The following is a 21,747-nucleotide window of genomic DNA, read 5'->3' on the forward strand; positions in this document are numbered from 1 at the left end:
TTTTCGTTTTAGGAGGACAATTCTCAAGACAAATCAAAGAGCTATGAGGACCCTCTGTTACAGGAGGACATTTTGCTGTCCTCATAAAATTGACCTTTTAAAATAGTTTCTGGGCATGTTTTAATACCCAAAAAGTGTTTTTCTCAAAAGTCTTTGTAAACCAAAAACTTGACATATGTTGTATATTTGTGTGTCCGCCACTGCCCCCTGTCGGTTGGAGTTGTCCCCGCATGCCGCACACACAAGCGCGGGAAATTATACACGAGCGCGAAATTGGAAGCTGCGCATGCGCATTTTAGCATTACCCATTTAGACCGTTGATATTTACATCAATGATTTGGACTGACTGATTGGGCGCTTCTTATTCATCCATCAATTTTGGCAGAGTTGTGACACGCTTTGGAGAAAAGGTAAGAAGGTAATTATAAAACTTTTAAAAGACGGACGTTCTGACAGACACAGTGCTTCAGAGTAGGCACAGCCGTGGTGAGGCGGCAGGTGAGGGAACGACGACGAGGTACGGTGGAAAGCATACGGTGGAGAGCGCACCGCGGGGACCGGACCACGACAAGCGGACGGCGGAGAGCGCACCGCGGGGACCGGACCACGACGAGCGGACGGCGGAGAGCGCACCGCGGGGACCGGACCACGACGAGGTGAGGACGGCGGAGCGGGCCGGAGCACGCGGAACGGTTCACGGAGGTCACAGCAACACGCGGGGCGGGGATTCCCGTACTGTCCCAAGCACCGGGATCGTTTTTTTTACCCTGGCCTAATCTCATCACTTGTTTCAAGGTAAGAAATTACACAAGTGTGTGATGTTTCACTGAGTTTGAAAGAAGGCCTTTTTCACTACAAGATCACTTGTTTAATGTAAAATGGCTGCTACTACTACAACTACTATAAGTACTACTTCTGTAACTAGTAACTACTACTAGTACTACTACCTATTGTACTAATGGTAGGAGTAGTAGTAGTTGTAGTAGATGCAGTTGTAGTAGCAGTAGTACTCACACCTGTCACACCTGTCTTTTTTGTGGTAGTTGGAGCTGTTTTCCTCCTGTTCTGTTTTGAGATGATTATTTAAGATATTAAAAGATGATCTTTGCCCAAATACCAAGGAAACATTGGAAGGCAAATACAAATAAACTTTTTTAGATTTATGAAATTAAATTGAGACAGTATTGATGTCACTCTGCACACATTTGTTTATAAAATATTGTAAAAAAAAAACAAACAAAAAACATTATTTTTGTTTTGCTCTCTTATAGTTGTGTTGATGAAGCACATTATTCCTGAGAGATCTAAAGCTTAGTTTGACAGACAGGTTTAGGCTAAGTTAGAGTTAGGCTTTAGTTAAATTAGGACACATAATTATCTTTAATATCTGCAAGTGCATGCTTTCTGTTGAAACAACTCAGACATCAGCCTTGTCTGTGTCTGTTATGTGAATGTAATGAAAGCATAGAACTCAATTGAAACAGTTTCAGTATCCATGCTATTAGTGAAATAAGAAAAATTGGGTGGAGCATGTCAGATACTTGACTTAATCAACACAGGTGGAACACAGTCAAGTTAATCTGCACAAATACAGCCTCGCCCCCATCCATTTATCTGTTAACCAGAATCCCTCCAGCACTCATCACCAAACTAAAATAACCTTAAACTAATAATACACTAACATGGGGGGTGCTTCTCATTCAGACTTTACTAATGCCCTTGTGAGCATAAAGGCTTGAAGTTTTGATGTTGTTTACATTTTTATCTTAATTTCCTTAGCAATTCATTCACGGAGAACCACTCCCCTTCAGGATGCCATTAATCACATCCTTGCAAGAAGAGACAAGAATTCAATGTTAGAAATCAAATTTATTAATTCAGTTAAAGGTGAGTGACTTTGACACACTGCAGGCTAGACTGAGGGGTTACGCATCACCAGTGGTGACCTGTACAAACGTCAATATAAATTAAAATTAAAGGTATTTTAATAATAATTTAGTTATTAGCGAGCCTGGCTATTTATGTTTTCTGCACTTGTACATGTTTTCTTCATTATATATGTAGAATTGAAAAAAGGACAACATTGCATACTTGCAATTTACAGATATACATATTTAATGAATTGATTATTTGCAGTGCTGCCACGCCTGTGTCTCTAATATGGTTGTGTCTTCAGGTCGTGGCATCTTCACTTTAGCCAATTTCAAACAAGGAGACTTTGTGGTCGAGTATAGAGGGGAGCTTATTGATGCAACTGAAGCTGAACACAGACGTAACCTGTACCCCAGCGCATGTTCAGTCTTCATGTTTGAATTCATATGGAACCAGAAGACATTGTGGTAAATTCAAAATGACTGAATGTTTACATTTCTATTGCAAGGTCAGGATTTCTGAAGCAAACATCTCATATTGCTCTTTAACGAGTCCTTACCTCTAGTACCCGGCTCCGTCAGTCCCCAGAATCTATAGAAGGGGGAGTGACGGACCCGTGGAATAGCGGGATCTCATTCTTACTAAGGCGCCGTCATTTCCCGTTGACCCTGTGGTCCCCGGGAACTCGCGGTACTGGGGACTGACGGGACTCCCACATATGCTGAGGGCCCATTAGTCCCCGTATTCAGCCTGTGTGTGCCTTCTCTAATACACACTCACGGGCGTAATGTACGGGGTTAGAGGGGTAATAATATAAGCATACATTTTACAGCTAAGACAGTGTGCTCACGCTGCTGTGAAGATTTAAAATATAATATAGAGATAGAGAAAATAATAAGAGAAAATTCAAATGGCCAGGGCTGAATGAGCGGCCCTGTGTCTGTGCGCATTTGGCACATGTGGACACGGAGACTCGTGCACTGTTATACTATGTCCAAAACTACTGTATAATATGTACAATGCCAAAATAGTACATGTCAAGTGTTCTCTGTCTGTGAGGTAGGTAGATGGATGGCTTGATGGATAGGTGAAAAACCTTTCAACACAAAAAATAAAGAACATTTCATTAATCATTCAGATAAATTAAATGCATTATACAGAAGACAAATGAAATAAAAATATACACTTCAGTGAAGCCACTTTTGTCTAAACTATCATTTATCCTAGTTTTAGTTTTACATTCATTAGTTTTTAAATCAGAGGTGAGTAATTTCAAACAACGAAGATGAAATAAACTGTGGTCTACCTTGCATTTTTTACACTTTCTGTAACAATTACATTTTTAAAGTATACATTTTAGAGTTTACAAATATTTTAATAAAGACTTTAACCAAGGATTTTCTTTTACAAAGAATTATTTTCCTTAAATTAAACCAAACATATTTACACTAGTTTTAAGATTTAACCAAGGATTTGGGGTAATTACTTTTAGTATTAATTAACATAAATGTGTGGGAAACACTATGTACATAAACAATTTATTCAAACTTAAACATTTATTTTAATATCAATTTAATTTTTTAAACTTAAATGCAGTAACTATTTCCCAAAGCATAAATACATTTCCACAATTGAGCTTCCACAGTTCCCAAACATATAAACAGCAAATATGAGTCCGAGCTTACCGATAGCCCGTCTAACTCAAAGTCTTCCTCACAGTGGAAAGTGGATTGTGCTTGGTTTGCTGTTCTCTCAGTATGTCGCACTCGGGTCAAATGACTGCTGCATGCATTTTAAGGTCTACTAGGCACGCCCGCCCTTGAATGCTCTAATTCAACTCACCTGGCGGAGCAGTGCGCACCAGGCTGCGCTTAGCTGTAGATAGGACAAGGTCTAATCAGCGGCCACGCGCAAGCAGCAGCACAGAGCAGGTAGTGGGCAAGAGGAGGAAGAGAAGAGAAGAGTAACAGCCACACCTACTAGGTCAGCGCGACAGTACAACAAAACCACGTTTAAGCTCTAAGCACAAGTAGAAGCGCAAACACTTATCTCAGTCAGAAAGCAGCGCGTCCTTGACTGATGGACCCTCTTTAACTTATCAACTATGCATTTAACAACTAAACTTGTATTGGATGTTGTGTTTGTGTTGGTGCTTAAAAATTATAGTATAGTTCATAGGCGTGTCACTATAAATGTTTGTTTAATGTATGTTTCCAAATTTGCAGTATTGATGGAGCACTTGAAGATGGGTCATTTGGGCGACTAGTAAACGATGAACACAGGACACCAAATTGCAGAATGAAGTTGATTGAAGCAGAAGGGAAGCCACATCTCTGCCTTTTTGCACTGAAGGAAATTGCGGCAGGAAGTGAAATTACTTATGACTATGGTGGGAAAGAATGGCCCTGGCGGAAAAAGGTGGGTCATTTAAAAAAATTTTTCCCCCTATGAATTGTTGTTTAAAACCTATCATATCTAGATGTCACAATTAGGGCTGCAACTAACGATTATTTCAATAATTGATTAGTTGTCGATTAATCGATTAGTTGTTTCAGCCCTAGTCACAATATTTAAATGTCCTCTTGGTGGTATTCAATCTGGTTTAACTAAATCTTGAATTTGTATGACTTTCCCAAGTGATGATTGCAAGCTTATCTGTTTTGTGTCCCCTCCACAAGTGTGTTTTACTGAGTGGCCACACACTGGAGGTGAAACAGTGAAAGCATCAGTTTGAGCTCATATGTCATTATGAGGCTGATGGACAGTGTCCTTGAAAACCTTGGGTTTTTCTGTGTCAGACATATACATGCACCTTTTACTCACAGTCACTTTAGCTTCTTAGTATTGTCTTACTTTGGCTTCACTTAACTAGGTAAGGGTTAATCACTCTGTTTCCTTGCAGTTAGGGTGAGAGTTAGAACTGTATTTAACTGAAGGTGAAACAGAAAATGCTTAACTATGTGTGTGTGTCTGACACAGACAAACTCAAGGTATGTGAGAACACTGTCCTGACATCTGAGCTCAAACTGAGTCTTTCACTGTTTCATCTCCAGTATTTGGCATACTCAGAAAAACACACGGGTTGAGGGGACACTGGTTAGAAAAGACCACTCGTAGTGGATTAAATACATTTCCACTGTAGCTGCCAGATGTTTACAATATTTGTTCTACTTTTCATACCCAGCTAAAGATCGCAAGCATCCCTTCTGGTCAACAGTGTGTTGCAGAGCCTATTGCCCATGACGTGGAGCACCATGTGATCTCTACAGACTCATTCACAGGTGAGTCCCTGCTTGAGTAAGCACTACCTGTTAAACCCTGGGGTCTTGCAAAGCACTATGCCTCCATGTCTTGTGTTCTCTTCTACAGACAGAGAATTAAGAGCAGAGTGTCAGTCATCTAGACCTACAGCAGACAACTCTGAGCATGAGGTTAGCATGGATTCATCTGTTTACTAAACATTGTATCAATGTGTAGTTTGGTAAATAGTGTGGTTTGTAAAGATCATGTTTATCAATTGATTACAATTATACTGCATGTACAGTCTTTAAATCATTGTAAGTACAGGTAGTCATCATTTAACATTGCATTTCCCTCTCAACATCATTTGGGTGTTTTAAGGTTTGACTGAGAGTGTCCCTCTTGATCAGATGGACACTGTACCATTGATGCTTGTTCATCTTTGCATCTTTTTAGGTGCATTCTGTTGGAGGTCAGCGTGGCACTTCTTCTCTGAAAGAGTTAATTGGTGAAGTTGGTGTCCAGTATCAGGAGTTGTCACCCCAAGCGTTCTCAGAAGAACTTACCAGTGGTCAGTTTTGAGTAAATGTTGTTAACTTCTGGCAATGCATGACATGCCTGAAGGTTTGCGGCATGAAAAATGTGCCAGTATTGGGACATTTCTGATGATTCTATAGTGTCTTGATTAGGGGTGCAACAATACACAAAATTCACGGTTCGGTTCGGTTCGATACTTTGGTGTCACGGTTCGATATTTTTTCGATACAAAAAATGTTCATGCTTCTTTAATTTGTCATTTATTAAAATTATAAATATATATTTAACTCAAAAGTACAGTTTTTAAATGTAATGTTGCTGAAACAACAAAGTATTAAAAAAATAAATCTGATGGAGAAATCCCTCTTTGGAAAAGAGAGTTTATTACAGAAAAATGGCTCTTTCCAAAATAAAAGCTATACTATACGCTTCTTCTGGGCTATATTCTCAGCAGCATATTAAACATATCAGGTCCCCATAAGGAGAATCATGTGCTGACGGCTGTCTAAATGACTCGGGTAAAGTTTGTAGCATGCGTGCTTGTTGTTTTTGTCTGCTTCCACTTGTCTTTGCACTAGGATGATGTCGGCGTAAATGTGCAGTCATATTCATTCTGTTCCCACTAGTGCTGTCAGCACTAATCTGAAATGACGTTAACACCACAACACTGCAAATCTCCGTTAACGAGCTACCGCGGATCGCCCCGTGCGTGGGGCTGGACGGAGTCAACACTTTAACGAGCTAACTGCGCTAACGCAGTAGTTCCCACCCATGTAACTGAGCATTGCGTGGCACATCCGACATACTGTTTTACTTTTGTCCATGACGCGCTTACCTTCAGGGTCATACTTCACATGAAGACCAAAATAGTTCCAAAAGCCAGATCTGAATGCGGGCGGGGAAGGTTCAATTTGCCATTTTGCAACGAGCTTAGCTTCTGTCTTGCTAGCTTGCACTGTGCTCAGTGGATCTGCGCTCGACAGTGCAGCCTAGGCGGAATAGTCAAACGCAGATCCACTGAGCTCTCAACACAGACAGCATCGTCAGAAGAAAAGTTGATAAAATAAATTAAAAATGTTGTATTGTTCGATACACATGCGGACCGAACCGAAAGCACTGTATCGAACGGTTCAATATCGATACGAGTATCGTTGCACCCCTAGTCTTGATGGATATTTTGAGTAGAATTGTAACAGTCAGGGATGTGAATTGATTGCGTTATGCGTAGATGTGTTTTTTTGACTTAACGAAAGTCAAGCACTGAATCTCCTTGTGTTCCCTTGTACAGAGAGCAAATCGAAAGAGGTGCCACAATCATCCAGAGCTGTGCCTAATGACTCTGCTTGTGAGGTGAGTTGAAATTGACCTTTGTTTTAAAATTGACCAATGGTTAGAAGTGTTATGGTGTTTACATGAAACTCCATTCTGAGTATTTTAGCAAACATCTGGCAGCGGTGGTGGAAATGTCCTCTATTTAGAACAGGAGGTCTTTTCTAACCACAGTGTCCCCTTAACAAGTGTGTTTTACTGAGTGGCCACACACTGGAGGTGAAACAGTGAAAGCATCAGTTTGAGCTAAGATGTCATTATGAGGCTGATGGACAGTGTCCTTGAAAACCTTGGGTTTTTCTGTGTCAGACATATACATGCACCTTTTACTCACAGTCACTTTAGCTTCTTAGTATTTTACTTTTGCTTCATCTAAATAGATTCCCCTCTCTCTAACTCACAAATCTCAGGAATTGAATAGATATGCTTCACTATTTTATCTAAAAAGTAACTCCTATCTCCCTTTCCATCTCTCCTGAAGGATTGGTAGAAAATATGTAAAACGGTCAAACATTATTTTTAATTCGTCATAAAATATTTGGGTAACAATGTTTTATGTTTCATTTCATGTTTTTAATTTTTTCCAGTGTACAATTCATAGGCTGGTATTTGAATCGGTGAAACTTGACAAATGCGGGATATGCCATTCACCTTTGACAGCTATCAGATGGCACGGTCTAAGATGCAAGCGTAAGTGTATTATTTATCTTGTGTTAATTAATGCATTTTTTCACTATACCATAAGTTACCATGAGTCAGGTCTACATTTTCATATGTAAAGAATAAAAAAAATCACTTCAAAGTTTTATCAATTCAAACCATTGCAATGATACACAGTGTAATGGCAGATACTATCACATATCATGCATTTCAAATCAAATCAAATCACTTTTATTGTCACATCACATGTGCAGGTACACTGGTACAGTACATGTGAGTGAAATTCTTGTGTGCGAGCTTCACAAGCAACAGAGGTGTGCAAAAATACAATAATGTAAAACAAGCAAAATATAAAAATGGCTAATCTAAAAAGTAATAAATATATGTACAATATGTAAAGGTATATACATTACTGAATGTGTATACTAAATATGTTTTTCTACGTGTGTGTGTTTGAGTGTGTATATAGTATGTATATACATGTTTTACAAATGAAATAAAGTAAAAAATAAAATAAGATATATAAAATAAAATATACAGAGGTTGGTATGTGCAAAACAGTGGTATTTATATACAGTATGGAGTGCATAATGTTGAAGTTCCAGTAGTGAGGGTGAGGTGTCTATGAAGTGTTCAGCAGTCTGATGGCCTGATGGAAAAAGCTGTCTCTCAGTCTGCTGGTACGGGACCGGATGCTGCAGAACCTCCTTCCTGATGGAAGTAGTCTGAACAGTTTATGGCTGGGGTGACTGGAGTCCTTGATGATCCTCCCCGCTTTCCTCAGGCACCGCTTCCTGTAGATGTCTTGGAGGGAGGGAAGCTCACCTCCAATTATCCGTTCAGCACACCGCACTACTCTCTGGAGAGCTTTGCGGTTGTGAGCGGTGCTGTTGCCGTACCAGGTGGTGATGCATCCAGTGAGGATGCTCTCAATGGCACAGCGATAGAAGGTCCTGAGGATGCGGGGGCTCATGCCGTATCTTTTCAGTCTCCTGAGAAAGAAGAGGCGCTGCTGCGCCTTCTTCACTGTTTTGTTTATGTGTACTGACCACGTAAGATCCTCAGCCAGATGTACACCAAGGAAGCGGAAGCTGCTCACTCTCTCCACAGCGGCGCCGTTGATGGTGATGGGGGTGTGTACTCCTCTGCACCTCCGGAAGTCCACTATCAACTCCTTTGTCTTTGCGACGTTGAGGGTGAGATGGTTGTCTTGACACCAGTGGGTCAGGGCGCTGACCTCCTCCCTGTAGGCCGTCTCATCACCGTTGGTGATAAGACCCACCACTGTAGTGTCGTCCGCAAACTTCACAATGATGTTGGAGTTTCTAGTGGCCGTGCAGTCGTAGGTGTAGAGTGAGTACAGGAGAGGGCTAAGTACACACCCCTGTGGAGCACCAGTGTTCAGTGTGATGGGGGATGAGGTGGTGCTGCCCAGTCTGACCACTTGGCGTCTGTCAGACAGGAAGTTAAGGATCCAGCTGCCGAGGGAGCTGCTCAGTCCTAGATCCTGCAGTTTCCTGTCCAGCTTCGAGGGAACGATGGTGTTGAATGCTGAGCTGTAATCTACAAACAGCATTCTCACATACGTGTCTCTCTTCTCCAGGTGTGACAGGGCAGCATGGAGTGTCAGGGCTATGGCATCATCAGTGGACCTGTTGTGGCGGTATGCGAACTGTAGAGGGTCCAGTGAGTCAGGTAGTGCAGAGCAGATGAAGTCCCTGACCAGCTTCTCGAAGCATTTGCTCACGATGGGGGTCAGGGCTACAGGTCGCCAGTCGTTCAATGAGGAGATGGTGGAGGATTTGGGTACAGGGACGATGGTGGCCATTTTGAAGCAGGCTGGGACTACAGACAGAGAGAGGGAAAGGTTGAAGATGTGTGTAAACACTCCAGCCAGCTGAGCCGCGCATGACTTGAGGACGCGGCCGGGAATCCCGTCCGGACCAGTAGCTTTGCGTGCGTTCACCCTCCTGAAGCACTTCCGCACATCCTCCTCAGACACAGTGTGCGCACTGACGTCATCCGCGGTGCGCACACTGTCCGGTCTCGTGGTGTTCGCTGTGTCGAATCTAGCGTAGAATACGTTTAGATCCTCACACAGAGAGGCCGTGGTCTGCGGTGTGCTGGTTTTCCCTCTAAAGTCTGTGATCGTGTTTAGTCCCTGCCACATACTCCGAGGGTTGTCAAAATGTTGCTCCACCTTGTCCCTCTACTCACGTTTGGCTGCTTTGATCGTCTTCCGGAGTTGGTAATGTGCGTGTTTATAGTCCGATGTGTTCGCGGAGGCAAAAGCGGTGCTCCGTGCCGCCAGTGCTGTGCGAACATCTCCGTTAATCCAGGGTTTTTGATTTGGGAAGGATTTAACTGTTCTGGATGGGACGACATCTTCCACGCATTTTCTGATAAATCCGCAGACTGAGTCTGTGTACTCATCAATGTCTTTAGCAGCCACGTGAAACATTTCCCAGTCCGCGTGATCAAAACAGTCCCGCAGCGTAGACTCCGATTGGTCCGACCAACGGTGCACCGCCCTCAGGGTTGGAGCTTCCTGTTTCACTGTGTAGCAGTGGTCAAGAAGCCGGTCTCCACGAGTGCTGAAATGGATGTGTTGGTGTAGTTTTTGTGAGACTTTCTTCAGGTTACCCTTATTAAAGTCCCCGGTCGTGATAAACGCCGCCTCTGGGTGTGCGGTTTCCTCACTGCTGATCGCGCTGTACAGTTCCCTGAGTGCTCGGTCAGTGTCGGCTTGTGGGGGAATGTAAACCGCCGTAATAATCACTGCTGTGAATTCCCTCGGTAGCCAGAATGGCCGGCACTTAATCATCAGGTACTCCAGGTCCGGTGAGCAGAAGGATTTGACCGGGTGCACATTCGCATAATCACACCAGCTGTTGTTGATCATGAAACATACACCACCGCCTCTGCTTTTCCCAGTAAGCTCCTGTGACCTGTCCGCGCGGTGCACAGAGAACCCCGGTAGTTGTATTGCGGAGTCCGGTACCTTGTCCGATAGCCAGGTTTCTGTGAGGCAGATCACGCAGCAGTCCCGCATCTCTCGCTGGAATGAGATCCGTGCCCGAAGCTCGCACAGCTTGTTCTCCAGAGACTGCACATTAGCCAGTAATAAACTGGGTAACGGTGGTCTGTTAGTGCGCCGTCTCAGTCGAACCAGAACGCCAGATCTTCTCCCTCTGCGTCGGCGTTTGCGGCCTCCACGGGCCCAGAACAAAGGCGTCTCAGGTGAGATGAATGGGGGGTCTGCAAACGGAGGGTCCGTGTTGCAAAACTTGAACTCCGGAAAGTGATGAGAAAGTCCATCTTTTATGTCCAGTAAGGTTTGTCGGTCGTACACAAGGAGACATGTGCTACTCGTGAAAAAATAAAGAAAAAGTAAAATTAAACACAAAAAACAGCTGTTGCTTGGGGGAGCTCGCGACGAGGCTGCCATACTCGGCGCCATCTTGAACGGATATCATGCATTTGAGTTTGTCTGCTTAGTGTGGCAGAGAACAGAGAGCATACTGTAATAATGTATATTGCCCTCTTACTCTTTGTTGATTAGACTGTTGAACTTTACAACTTTAAATCTTTGTTTCACTCTTTCAACATCAAGCTCATATAAGCTAAATAAGCATCTCACCGCGCGCAAGGCATGCCGGTCCGGGTCAAGGGTCACGACTACCCAGCGTGCATCGTAAACAGTAAACACGGCCGCGTGTGATAGCGATATTGAATATTTTGAGCGTCCTAAAGTCAATGTTTTAAAAGAATTTGGTACGAAACGGGGATACAGTGCTGCTGGGAAGAGAAAGAAAGAACTCGTGGCCCTCACTTGGGCGTTTTCACTACAAAAAGCCCCTATAGTTTTAATAAAACAGCAGGAGCGGGAGGCTATGCTACCTTGGATATAAGTCTCTGCTCGAGATTGAGACTGACAGTTGTCAGATGACAATTCCAGATCCCTTAGAGCTGAGAGAAGGTTGGTACAATGAATCGACCGCTGCAAATAAACTTTCACTTTCAAAGCCTCATATCCGGAGCCATCAGCCTCTGTGGTGCCCGGAGACGCTCGTGCGGGGTTTGGCCACTGACGTCTGGCAACCCTGGCACAGCACTTCCCCGTAGGCCTATATCCATGGATGTATTAAAAGAACCAAGCCTATATCTGACGGAGAAGTATAATTCAGCCTTTACATCGTGGGTAGTGATGTACTCTGACCCGGCCGCGCCGTGCATGCGTACTGACAATGCTGATTTAGCTTATTTGTAATGTTACAATGCAAAAACCACAGTTCCTGATTTGATCTGTTATATAAAGGTAAAGCAAAATGCACAAATGTTTAATTATATTTAAGAGAGTATCAACATGTATGAAGTAAACTGCCCTCAAGTCTGTTTGTCATTCTGTAATTACACATATACACACAAACTTGGAAGATGATGTTTGATGATAATAAACCCTTTGAGTAAACATTGCATCAAACTTGCAAACTTCTTACAATGTCAATATAGGAAGCCCAATAAGGTACTGGGTCTGATTAATCCAGACCTATTCCAATAGATCAATCAGGCAATTTGCAATACAAATGCTTGATGGTGTCTCTACACATTTTCAATGACTTTTTAGTAGAAGTCCTTTTCATCTCAATCCTTATTAATTAATGTAGGATAAACATTTTAGCTTTTCTGTTTCTCATTAGATCATTCTGCCAGAAGTCTTTGAGCCAAGAATGCATTCTGAAACATGGCCTATGTGGCCCATAATGAGTAGTTTGGTCAGGTCAATTTAAGATAAGATATCCTTTATATCTATATCTATATATATATATATATATATATATATATATATATATATATATATATATATATATATATATATATATATATATATATATATATATATATAGTTTACTAATTAGTCTGTTTTTAAAATAACAATGTTTTATATCTCAAATCTGATGAAAAAAATTGATTATTAGGATGATGCAGTATATCATATTCATAAGTTTAAAATGTGTCTTAAACTTAAAAAAAAAATCTGCTTTTTATTCTGAATTATGCGTTGGTTTTAAATTCACTTTATGCTTGTTTATATTTAGTGGTCTTAGTGAATATAATTTGATGTGTGGGATCGCTACTTTTTAAATTATAACTTAATGAATCATCGATTGTTGTCTAATGCTGTGGTTTCTTTGTATTTGTAGAATGCCGTTGTGTGTGGCATAAGATCTGCCTCCAGACATCTTCAGAAGACTGGGATATGTCCGACGTAAGTGTACAGTGAAATTCAACCTGGAAAGACTCAGATACGGAGAAAGAATTAGACATGCTTTATTGAACATTAAATATTTGGCGGTCAGACCCCGGCGGGAAAACTGTTGATAAAAGCATTGCTGATTGAAGTAGGAGGTCTTCCCCCGGGGTCTGGACACTGGTGGTGGTATGGAGGCAGGGGGCAAGCATGGGGGTGCAGGGGTGGTGGAGGGATGCGAAAACGCTGAGAGGCCGAGCTATGGGTGAAAGAGCTTAAATGCCCGGATGCTGAATGGAGGCGTAGGTGCGAGGGAGCTCCGGATTGGCTGCGCCGGAGTGAGCAGCTGAAGGGAGTTGAGATGATGATGATGATGATGATGATGGAGACGATGTGCAGGTGTGTCTCCCAGGTTGAATTTACGCAGGCTTCATTATAATATAGTTAATATTAACGTAGATGCAGTTCGTGAAGATTGCCACATGTTGCTTGCTCTTCCTTTTTCTTTCATCACAAAATTATAAGGATAATCAGTTTTGTAAGTGTTGTCTCAGATAGAGAATTGAAAGCAGAGAGATTTTGGACTGGATAGAGTGTAGAAGTTATGTGAGAGAGGCCAGAAATAAATAAACACATTGTAAAAATATTACTTAGATTTTATTATAATCCTTTGTAAAAAAAAAAAAAAAAAAAAAAAACAGTTTCATACAATCTAGTCTCAAAGGTTTTACAAATTTTGATCTGTGGGGGTCATTGTGGGAGGGGCTCTGGGACCAGGTTAGGGCTGGTGTCTTAGTTTTTTTGTTTTGTGTTTGTTTTTTTTGTTAATGTCATTGTTCAAAAAACTATAAATTGGATATTAGAAATGGGACAGATATCAAAAAAGTACTGAATCGATCACAAATTGCAAAGCATGGAAGTGACAGATCAAAGCATGAGTATATAAGACAGAAAGTAAGGGAACTTGGGAGATTACTTGTGACTTTGCGTCACACAACAAGAATCCATAATATGGAAGAGGCAATAAAACCAGCCAACTTCTTTATTCTTACTAATGCTGTCAAGAGAGTTTCAGGTTTTGATACTGAAACCAGCACATTCAAAGCCCCAAGTTTGGCCCTGAAGCTTGGACATTCTCTCAGAAAAATAAGTGATATTATCATGTGTCGTGCTCTCATGGAAGAGGATCAAGAGGCGATCGATTCAATCAGGAGGTTTCACACACTTCATGAAACAAAGTGGTCTGAATTAGTTTCCCATTCAGCCTCATCAAACCTGAGTGAGGCAAAATACAACAAGGTCGACAGCCTTCCACTGACCAGAGATGTTCAGAAGCTGCAGTTATATCTTGGTCAGCAAGTGGAATCGGCTAGGGAGAAACTAGGTGATAACCCAACAGCAGGAACTCATGCAGCACTAGCAAAGGTGATCCTTTGTCAAGTGATTTTGTTCAATAGGAGGAGGGAAGGTGAAGTAGCACGTATGACTGTCAAAAATTTTGAAGATCGTGACATGTCCAAACTAAACGATGACATCAGCTCTGGGCTTACAGAAGTTGAGAAAAGGCTTTGCCAACAGTTTGCCAGAGTGGAACTGAAGGGGAAAAAAGGACGAAAGGTGGCTGTGATCCTGACTTCTGATATGACCGATAACCTGTCACTCCTCGTTAGTAAGAGGAAAGAGTGCGGGGTATCTGAAAACAATATGTACCTTTTCGCCATTCCTTGTAGTGATGGTCACTACAGAGGGCAGTTTGGTCTGTTTGCAGATGCTTGCGGAGCTGAACATCCTCAGAACCTCAGAACAACTAACCTTCGCAAACAGATTGCCACGATAAGCCAAGTCATGAACTTGAAAGATAATGAACTAGACCAGCTGGCCGATTTCCTCGGCCATGACATTAGGGTCCATAGAGAATACTATCGACTGCCCCAATCAACAATTCAGCTGGCTAAGATCTCCAAGTTGCTCATGGCCATGGAGAAGGGAAGTGTGAAGGATATTCAAGGAAAAACTCTGGATGAAATTGGTGGTATGCATGATTTATATGTTGTTAAATCGGCTTGGTGTTTGTGAATATGGTTGGTCTAATAACATTTTTTCAATTTTATAGATGACATAGATGGGATGGCTACTGGATCACAGCAACTCCCTGATGCTTCCACATTGCGAGGTACTGAAATTATTGTATTCTGTGTTATAGACTTTGCAGTTGTATTGATAAAATATTTAAAATTTAAATTTTTATATATTTAGATAATGTTATTGCAGTTCTGTTTGTACTTTGCTGTGTAGTTAATACCATTTACAGTGAGGAAAGTAAGTATTTGCTATTTTGCAAGTTCTCCCACTTAGAGATCATGGAGGGATCTGAAATTTTCAGCGTTGGTACATGTCCACTGTGAGAGACAGAATCTAAAAGAAAATTCCGGAAATCACAATGTATGATTTTATTAAAATATTTTTGTATATTACTGCTTAAAATAAGTATTTGAACACTTGCTTATCATGCAGATTTCTGACCCTCAAAGACCTGTTATTCTGCTTTTAAACAGTCCAACTACACTCTGCTCATGATTCTAATTTAGCAGCACCTGTTTGATGCCGTTAGCTTTCATAAAGACACATGTGCACCCCACAATCTGTCAAAAGTGTTGCAGCAACATGAGTAAAACCAAAGAGCTGTCCAACGACACAAGAGACAAAACTTTAGACCTTCACAAAGCTGGAAAGGGCTCCAGAGCCACTGCCAAGCAGCTTGGTGCGCGACAGTGCACGTGCACGCATGTGCGTGTGTGCGATGGAGCGCGTGCAGGTGACTGTGCGTACCCTCTGCAAGACTCCTGCAGGCGCCCCTGAATGGAAGAGGCTAATGTCTTCCTCGGACTGGAGCCCCACGTAAGATCTCAGCTCGTGGGGTGTCAGTGATGCTAAGAAAGGTGAAGAATCGGCCCAGAACTACACGGGACGAGCTGGTCAATGACCTGAAGAGAGCTGGGACCACCGTTGGCAAGGCTACTATCAGTAATACACTGAGACGTCATGGTTTAAAATCATTCATCACACTGAAGGTTCCCCTTCTTAAGCCAACCCATGTCCAGGCCCGTCTGAAGTTTGCCAGGGACCATCTGGATGATCCAGAGTCATGGGAGAAAGTCCTGTGGTCAGATGAGACCAAAATAAAACTTTTTGGTCTAAACTCCATTGTTGGGGTTTGGAGGAAGAAGAAGGATGAGTCTCATCCCAATAATACCATCCTACAGTGAAGCATGAGGGTGGAAACATCATGCTCTGGGCTGTTTTTCTGCACAGGGGACAGGACCACTGCACTGTATTAAGGAGAAGATAAACGGGGACATGGATTGTGAGATTTTGGGCCAAAACATACTTCCCTCAGTCAGAGCATTGAAGATGGGTTCTGGCTGGGTCTTTCAACAAGACAAAGACCTGAAGCACTCAGCCAGGAAAACCAAGGAGTGGCTCCGTAAGAGGCATTTCAAGGTTCTGGAGTGGCCTCACTAGTCTCCAGACCTCAGTCCAATAGGAAATCTGTGGATGGAGTTAAAAGTCTGTGTTGGCCCAAAACATGACAGATCTACAGAAGATCTGTGTGGAGGAGTGGGTCAAAAGACCTTCTGCAATGTGTGCAAACCTGGTGAAGAACTACAGGAACTGTTTGGCCGCTGTAATTGTTAACAAAGGCAATATTAATATAGTTTGACTCAAGTGTTCAAATACTTATTTTACAAAGAAATATACAAAAAACTTGTTAAAAAACCATACAATGTGATTTCCGGAATTTTCTTTTAGATTATGTCTCTCACAGTGGACATGTACCTATGATGAAAATTTCAGACCCCTCCATGATTTCTAAGTGGGAGAACTCGCAAAATAGCAGGGTGTTCAAATACTTACTTTCCTCACTGTATATATATGTGTGTGTGTGTGTGTATATATATATATATATATATATATATATATATATATATATATATATATATATATATATATATATATATATATATATAATTTTTTTTTTTTTTTTTTTTTTTTTTTTTTTGCTAGAAAAATCTATCAATGACAATGAAGAAATATTAACTTCTGTGACTTCTGATTTGCCTCACTTCTCCGAGACTGCAGCTCAAGGTACATTTTCAATGCTGTACTCAAAGTTTGCCCAACATATCTTATGTAATGAGCTGGGATCTGTGAGTTAGTCCTGTTCAGAGACAAATCCAGTGAAATGTGCAGTAACGTATTTTAACAGCGCACATCACGTATGATAACGATGCTCTCTTGTTTCATTAATGCTACTTGCATCTCTGTTTTTCATTGCATTAAAAATGAAATCAGACTTTACTATTAACACTACTATGCTGATTACGCTAACCTGGGATTGTGTATAGAACAATATTACTAACCATCAGTACATTTTTACATGGTCGATTGTTAGTTGTTCCATTCCTAATTGTGACACTAATGCTTTATGACTAGTATTTTGATGCTTCATCAGTTTTGGCCAAGCAAGATTTGGCCTGTGCAAAATCTACATCATTTCCCAGTAAACTTATTACCCAAGGTATTGTTGACTTCATCCAGTTCAGCAGCATTGCCATGTGTATAGTTAGTACAGTGGTTCTTAACCTTGTTGGAGGCACCGAACCCCACCAGTTTCATATGCGCATTCACTGAACCCCTCTTTAGTGAAAAATAAAATATGATTTTTTTCAAATTCAGGACATAGATATGTCTTTTACTGGTGCACAAAATGAGCCGTGCATGTCATGGCGGAGGCTCTGGCGAACCCCTGAGACCGACTCACCGAACCCCTAGGGTTCGATCGAACCCAGGTTAAGAACCACTGAGTTAGTATAATAGAACTGGCTGTCACTGTCCCCTCTGTGCCCATGGTGTTTGATTGGTAGGCAGAAAGCCTCTTTAAGCCCATACATTTATACTGTGCAATATTTTTTAGATGACCAGGGGAATGATGCCTGTGTGACTTCTGGTTCACCTCCTGTCCCTGACTCAGTTACTAAAGGTATGATATAAATCAGATGCCATGTCCATCACTAGGCACTATGTGCAGTCAACACCAACATCATGTGGTTAGACATTATATAACATATAAAGAAGCTGAATGTATTTTGTGTTTACCAAGCAGTGTGATGAACTATCATGTTAATGAAAACAATCAAACTTTAAATTTTATCAGGTCTACAGTCTATTTATTATCACACACAATTTGTTTAGACAAGTACCAGCTTGTTTTCACAGTTTTGAACACCATCTCTACCTACAAGTGCATCTCACATGATCTTTTTAAACTTCAAATTTGTTTTGTTTTATTGAACAGGTTTACGTGTTTCATCAAGGCGGTGTGTGAAGAGACCATGGTCTGAGGAGGAGATAGGAGCGGTGATGAAACATATGAAGCCTTTTATTGAAAACGGTATCACTGTCACCAACCAGCAGTGTCTGAAGTGCAAAGAAAAGGAACAACCTGTCTTGGAGACGAGATCTATTCAAAACATTCGAGATTTTGTGCGCAACAGAGGACTGGCCTTTAAAAAAAAATAAATAAATGTTAAACACTAAATGCACTTTTTGACAGTCTGAGCCTTTACCTTTCTGGGCCTGATTTCAAGGTTAGTGTTCTCCATTCAAAAAGTATGTAGTTGACTTCACTGTGCTCACAGGCAGTGTTTTGTTTTGATGTGTGGTTAGCCTGAGTCTTTTAATGCCAGGATTCACTTTTATTTTCCTTCAATAATTGTTACAATGCTGTCCTTTTAACACTAGAATTACTGAGCCTTTTTTCCCTGGTGCAAGTCCCTACTACTAGATTTACTGGCCTGCGCAAATTTGCGTAAATTCCCCCCGACCTTAACACCTCTTGGCACCCCGCTGAGATTTTCACAGGTCTTCAGCTCCATTGTTCTCCTGCTTTTGTTGTGCAAACACACCCTCCCCCAACCCCTAACCATGAGAGATTCAAGTTTTTCCTTCCCTGCAAGGCTACTTTCCTTCCTTACCTGCCTGCATGCCTGTCCATAAACATATATACACAGAGTTGTACATATATTTATATAGCCACACCTTATATAATATGCATAAAGTCTAGTTATACACACAGACACATCTATATCATACATACACACACACACACACACACACACACACACACACACACACATATATATATATATATATATATATATATATATATATATATATATATATATATATATATATATATATATATATATATATATATATATATATATATATATATATATATATATATATACATATACATAAAATGTTTGTATAGTGCACTTTCTATACCTTGCTCTGTCCACTTTTTTGCAATGACAATGCAGATTTTCCACTTGTGGGACAAATAAATGCAGATTTGCTGTGTGTGTGTGTGTGTGTGTGTGTGTGTGTGTGTGTGTGTGTGTGTGTGTGTGTGTGTGTGTGTTTGTGCAACATTGGCATTTGTTTACTCAGATCCAAGGCAGGCCAAACCTCTGTGTTACAACCTACATACAAAAGACAGACATTCACAATATATGGGTACACAAGTCTGTTTTATTTCAAAGTGTTTCAAACTTTACAGCGTTTGCAGACCCAGTGTCCATCATCCCTGCATTTGGTACAGGTGAATTTCTTACATGTTGCACAGGTAAATCTGCTGCAATTCCTGTTGCAGCTCTCTTGCACCTGGCACTGCGTTGTCTTTACAGTCCCTGGCACAGCAGCTGCAGCAGCCTGCCTCTGTGCTAAGATTTCCTTGTGCTGCATGAATGGGCAACGAAGTTGCTGAGCTAGAAGACTCAGAAAAAATCTTCTTTTGCCTGTCCACCCTGTACATGCCTTGTACAAAATGTAGGCATTCACTGCCGCCAGGTCCAGTATATTGTAGAAAACCGCTACTGGCCACCTGCGTGTTGCTGATCTTACAGAATACATCGGTGCCATTTGGTCCAACACGTCTACACCACACTGTAAAAGCAGAGAGAGAGAGTCATGAGTATATGTTTTTTTCTATAGGCCTGTATAGCACACATCAGAAAACATTGTAGCACTGGTGTAAAATTGTACACACATTCACATACCTTCATGTGGTTATAGTCTGTTATCGTGTTGGGTTTCCTCTTTCTGCCGTCACCGATCATCACGTCTTGGTGCATGGAACTTAGAACACACACAGTCTTGTTTTTTTTAGGTGCATAAATTGTCAAGGAGACACTGCCACTTCTAAGCACTGAAGTGGAGAATACCTCTCGCTTTGCAGTATCTTTTGCAAGTTGAGGAAGTTCACGCCGGACTTTATTCACCGTGCCCAGTAATGTTGTTTTGCGCTGCAGCAGTCTGTGCGACAGTGACAGTGAAGTAAAGAAATTGTCCGTTGTGACATTTCTTCCATCATCCAAAAACGGCCCCATCAGTTTCATGACCACGTTCTCTGCCAGCCTCTCTCCTTTCTGACGACTGGGGTCCTTTCCCAAGTAAGGAGATGCACTGCAGACATATTTGGTGTCCAAATCCGTGACCATCCAGAACTTGATCCCAAATTTGTCTGGCTTGGTTGCAATATACTGGGTGAATGGACAACGAACCTTGGTAGGGAACAGCTGTTCATCTATGGTCATGTGTTCCCCTGGAGTGAAACTCTTAGCACAGTTCTCGTTGAAGCGTGTCCAGATGTCGGAGATCGCTGCAAATTTGTCTGTTTTCACCCGTTCTGCCCGCGTGTCCCTGTCATCAAATCGAAGGTGTTGCATAATTGAAATGAATCTATCTCGGGGCATTGTCTCTTTGATTAGTGGCACCAGAAAACTTTCTGACCAGCAATCCACAATGGCACCAACAGGACACATGATTGCTCTTACAAACAGGAAGGCTACTTTCCTTCCTTACCTGCAGCGTACTATACACCATGGTAGTTTCTATGTGCAATATTTCTCATATGCAATATTAGATCTTGTCAATCCTTGTCACTACATTGGATGCCTGGCCATAAACATATATACATAGAGTTGTACATATATTTATATAGCCACACGTTATATAATATGCATAAAGTCTAGTTATACACACAGACACATCTATATCATATATACACACACATACACACACACACACACATATATATATATATGTGTGTGTGTGTGTGTGTGTGTGTGTGTGTGTGTGTGTGTTTGTGCAACATTGGCATTTGTTTACTTAGATCCAAAGCAGGCCAAACCTCTGTCTTACAACCTACATACAAAAGACAGACATTCACAATATATGGGTACACAAGTCTGTTTTATTTCAAAGTGTTTCAAACTTTGAAACGAACCTTGCAGCTGGCAACAACGGTCGTGCATCCAGTATAGTTGTGACTTCCGCAAAAAATGTGGTCAAAATCTCATGAGTAAGTTGAAGCATTTCTACCAGGCATTTCTGAAAGTTGTAACACAGAGGTTTGGCCTGCCTTGGATCTGAGCAACTCCGAGTGAGCAAATGCAAATGTGCCAGGCCTCAAGGACAATGGGTGGTTTGCACAACAAAAGCTGTAGGAGAAACAAGCTGACGACCTGTGAAAATCTCAGCAGGGGTGCTTAACACCTCGGGACTTGCACCAGAAAATAAAAAAGCCAGTAATTCTAGGGTGTTTTGGGTTTAGGGAAGTTACGCAAATTTGCGCAGGATAGTAAATCTAGTGTTAAGGAATTGATTATTGAGTTGGTTATATTAAATATAGTTCAGCAATGCAACAAATGTGTTGTGTGTTGATATAAGTCTTATGTATAAGTCATGGTGTCAGCCCGACTCACCCCTGGTGTGCAAAGGTGCTGTTTTATTGG

The sequence above is a fragment of the Pelmatolapia mariae genome, linkage group LG23, assembly GCF_036321145.2.
Source record: "Pelmatolapia mariae isolate MD_Pm_ZW linkage group LG23, Pm_UMD_F_2, whole genome shotgun sequence".
NCBI lineage: Eukaryota > Metazoa > Chordata > Actinopteri > Cichliformes > Cichlidae > Pelmatolapia > Pelmatolapia mariae.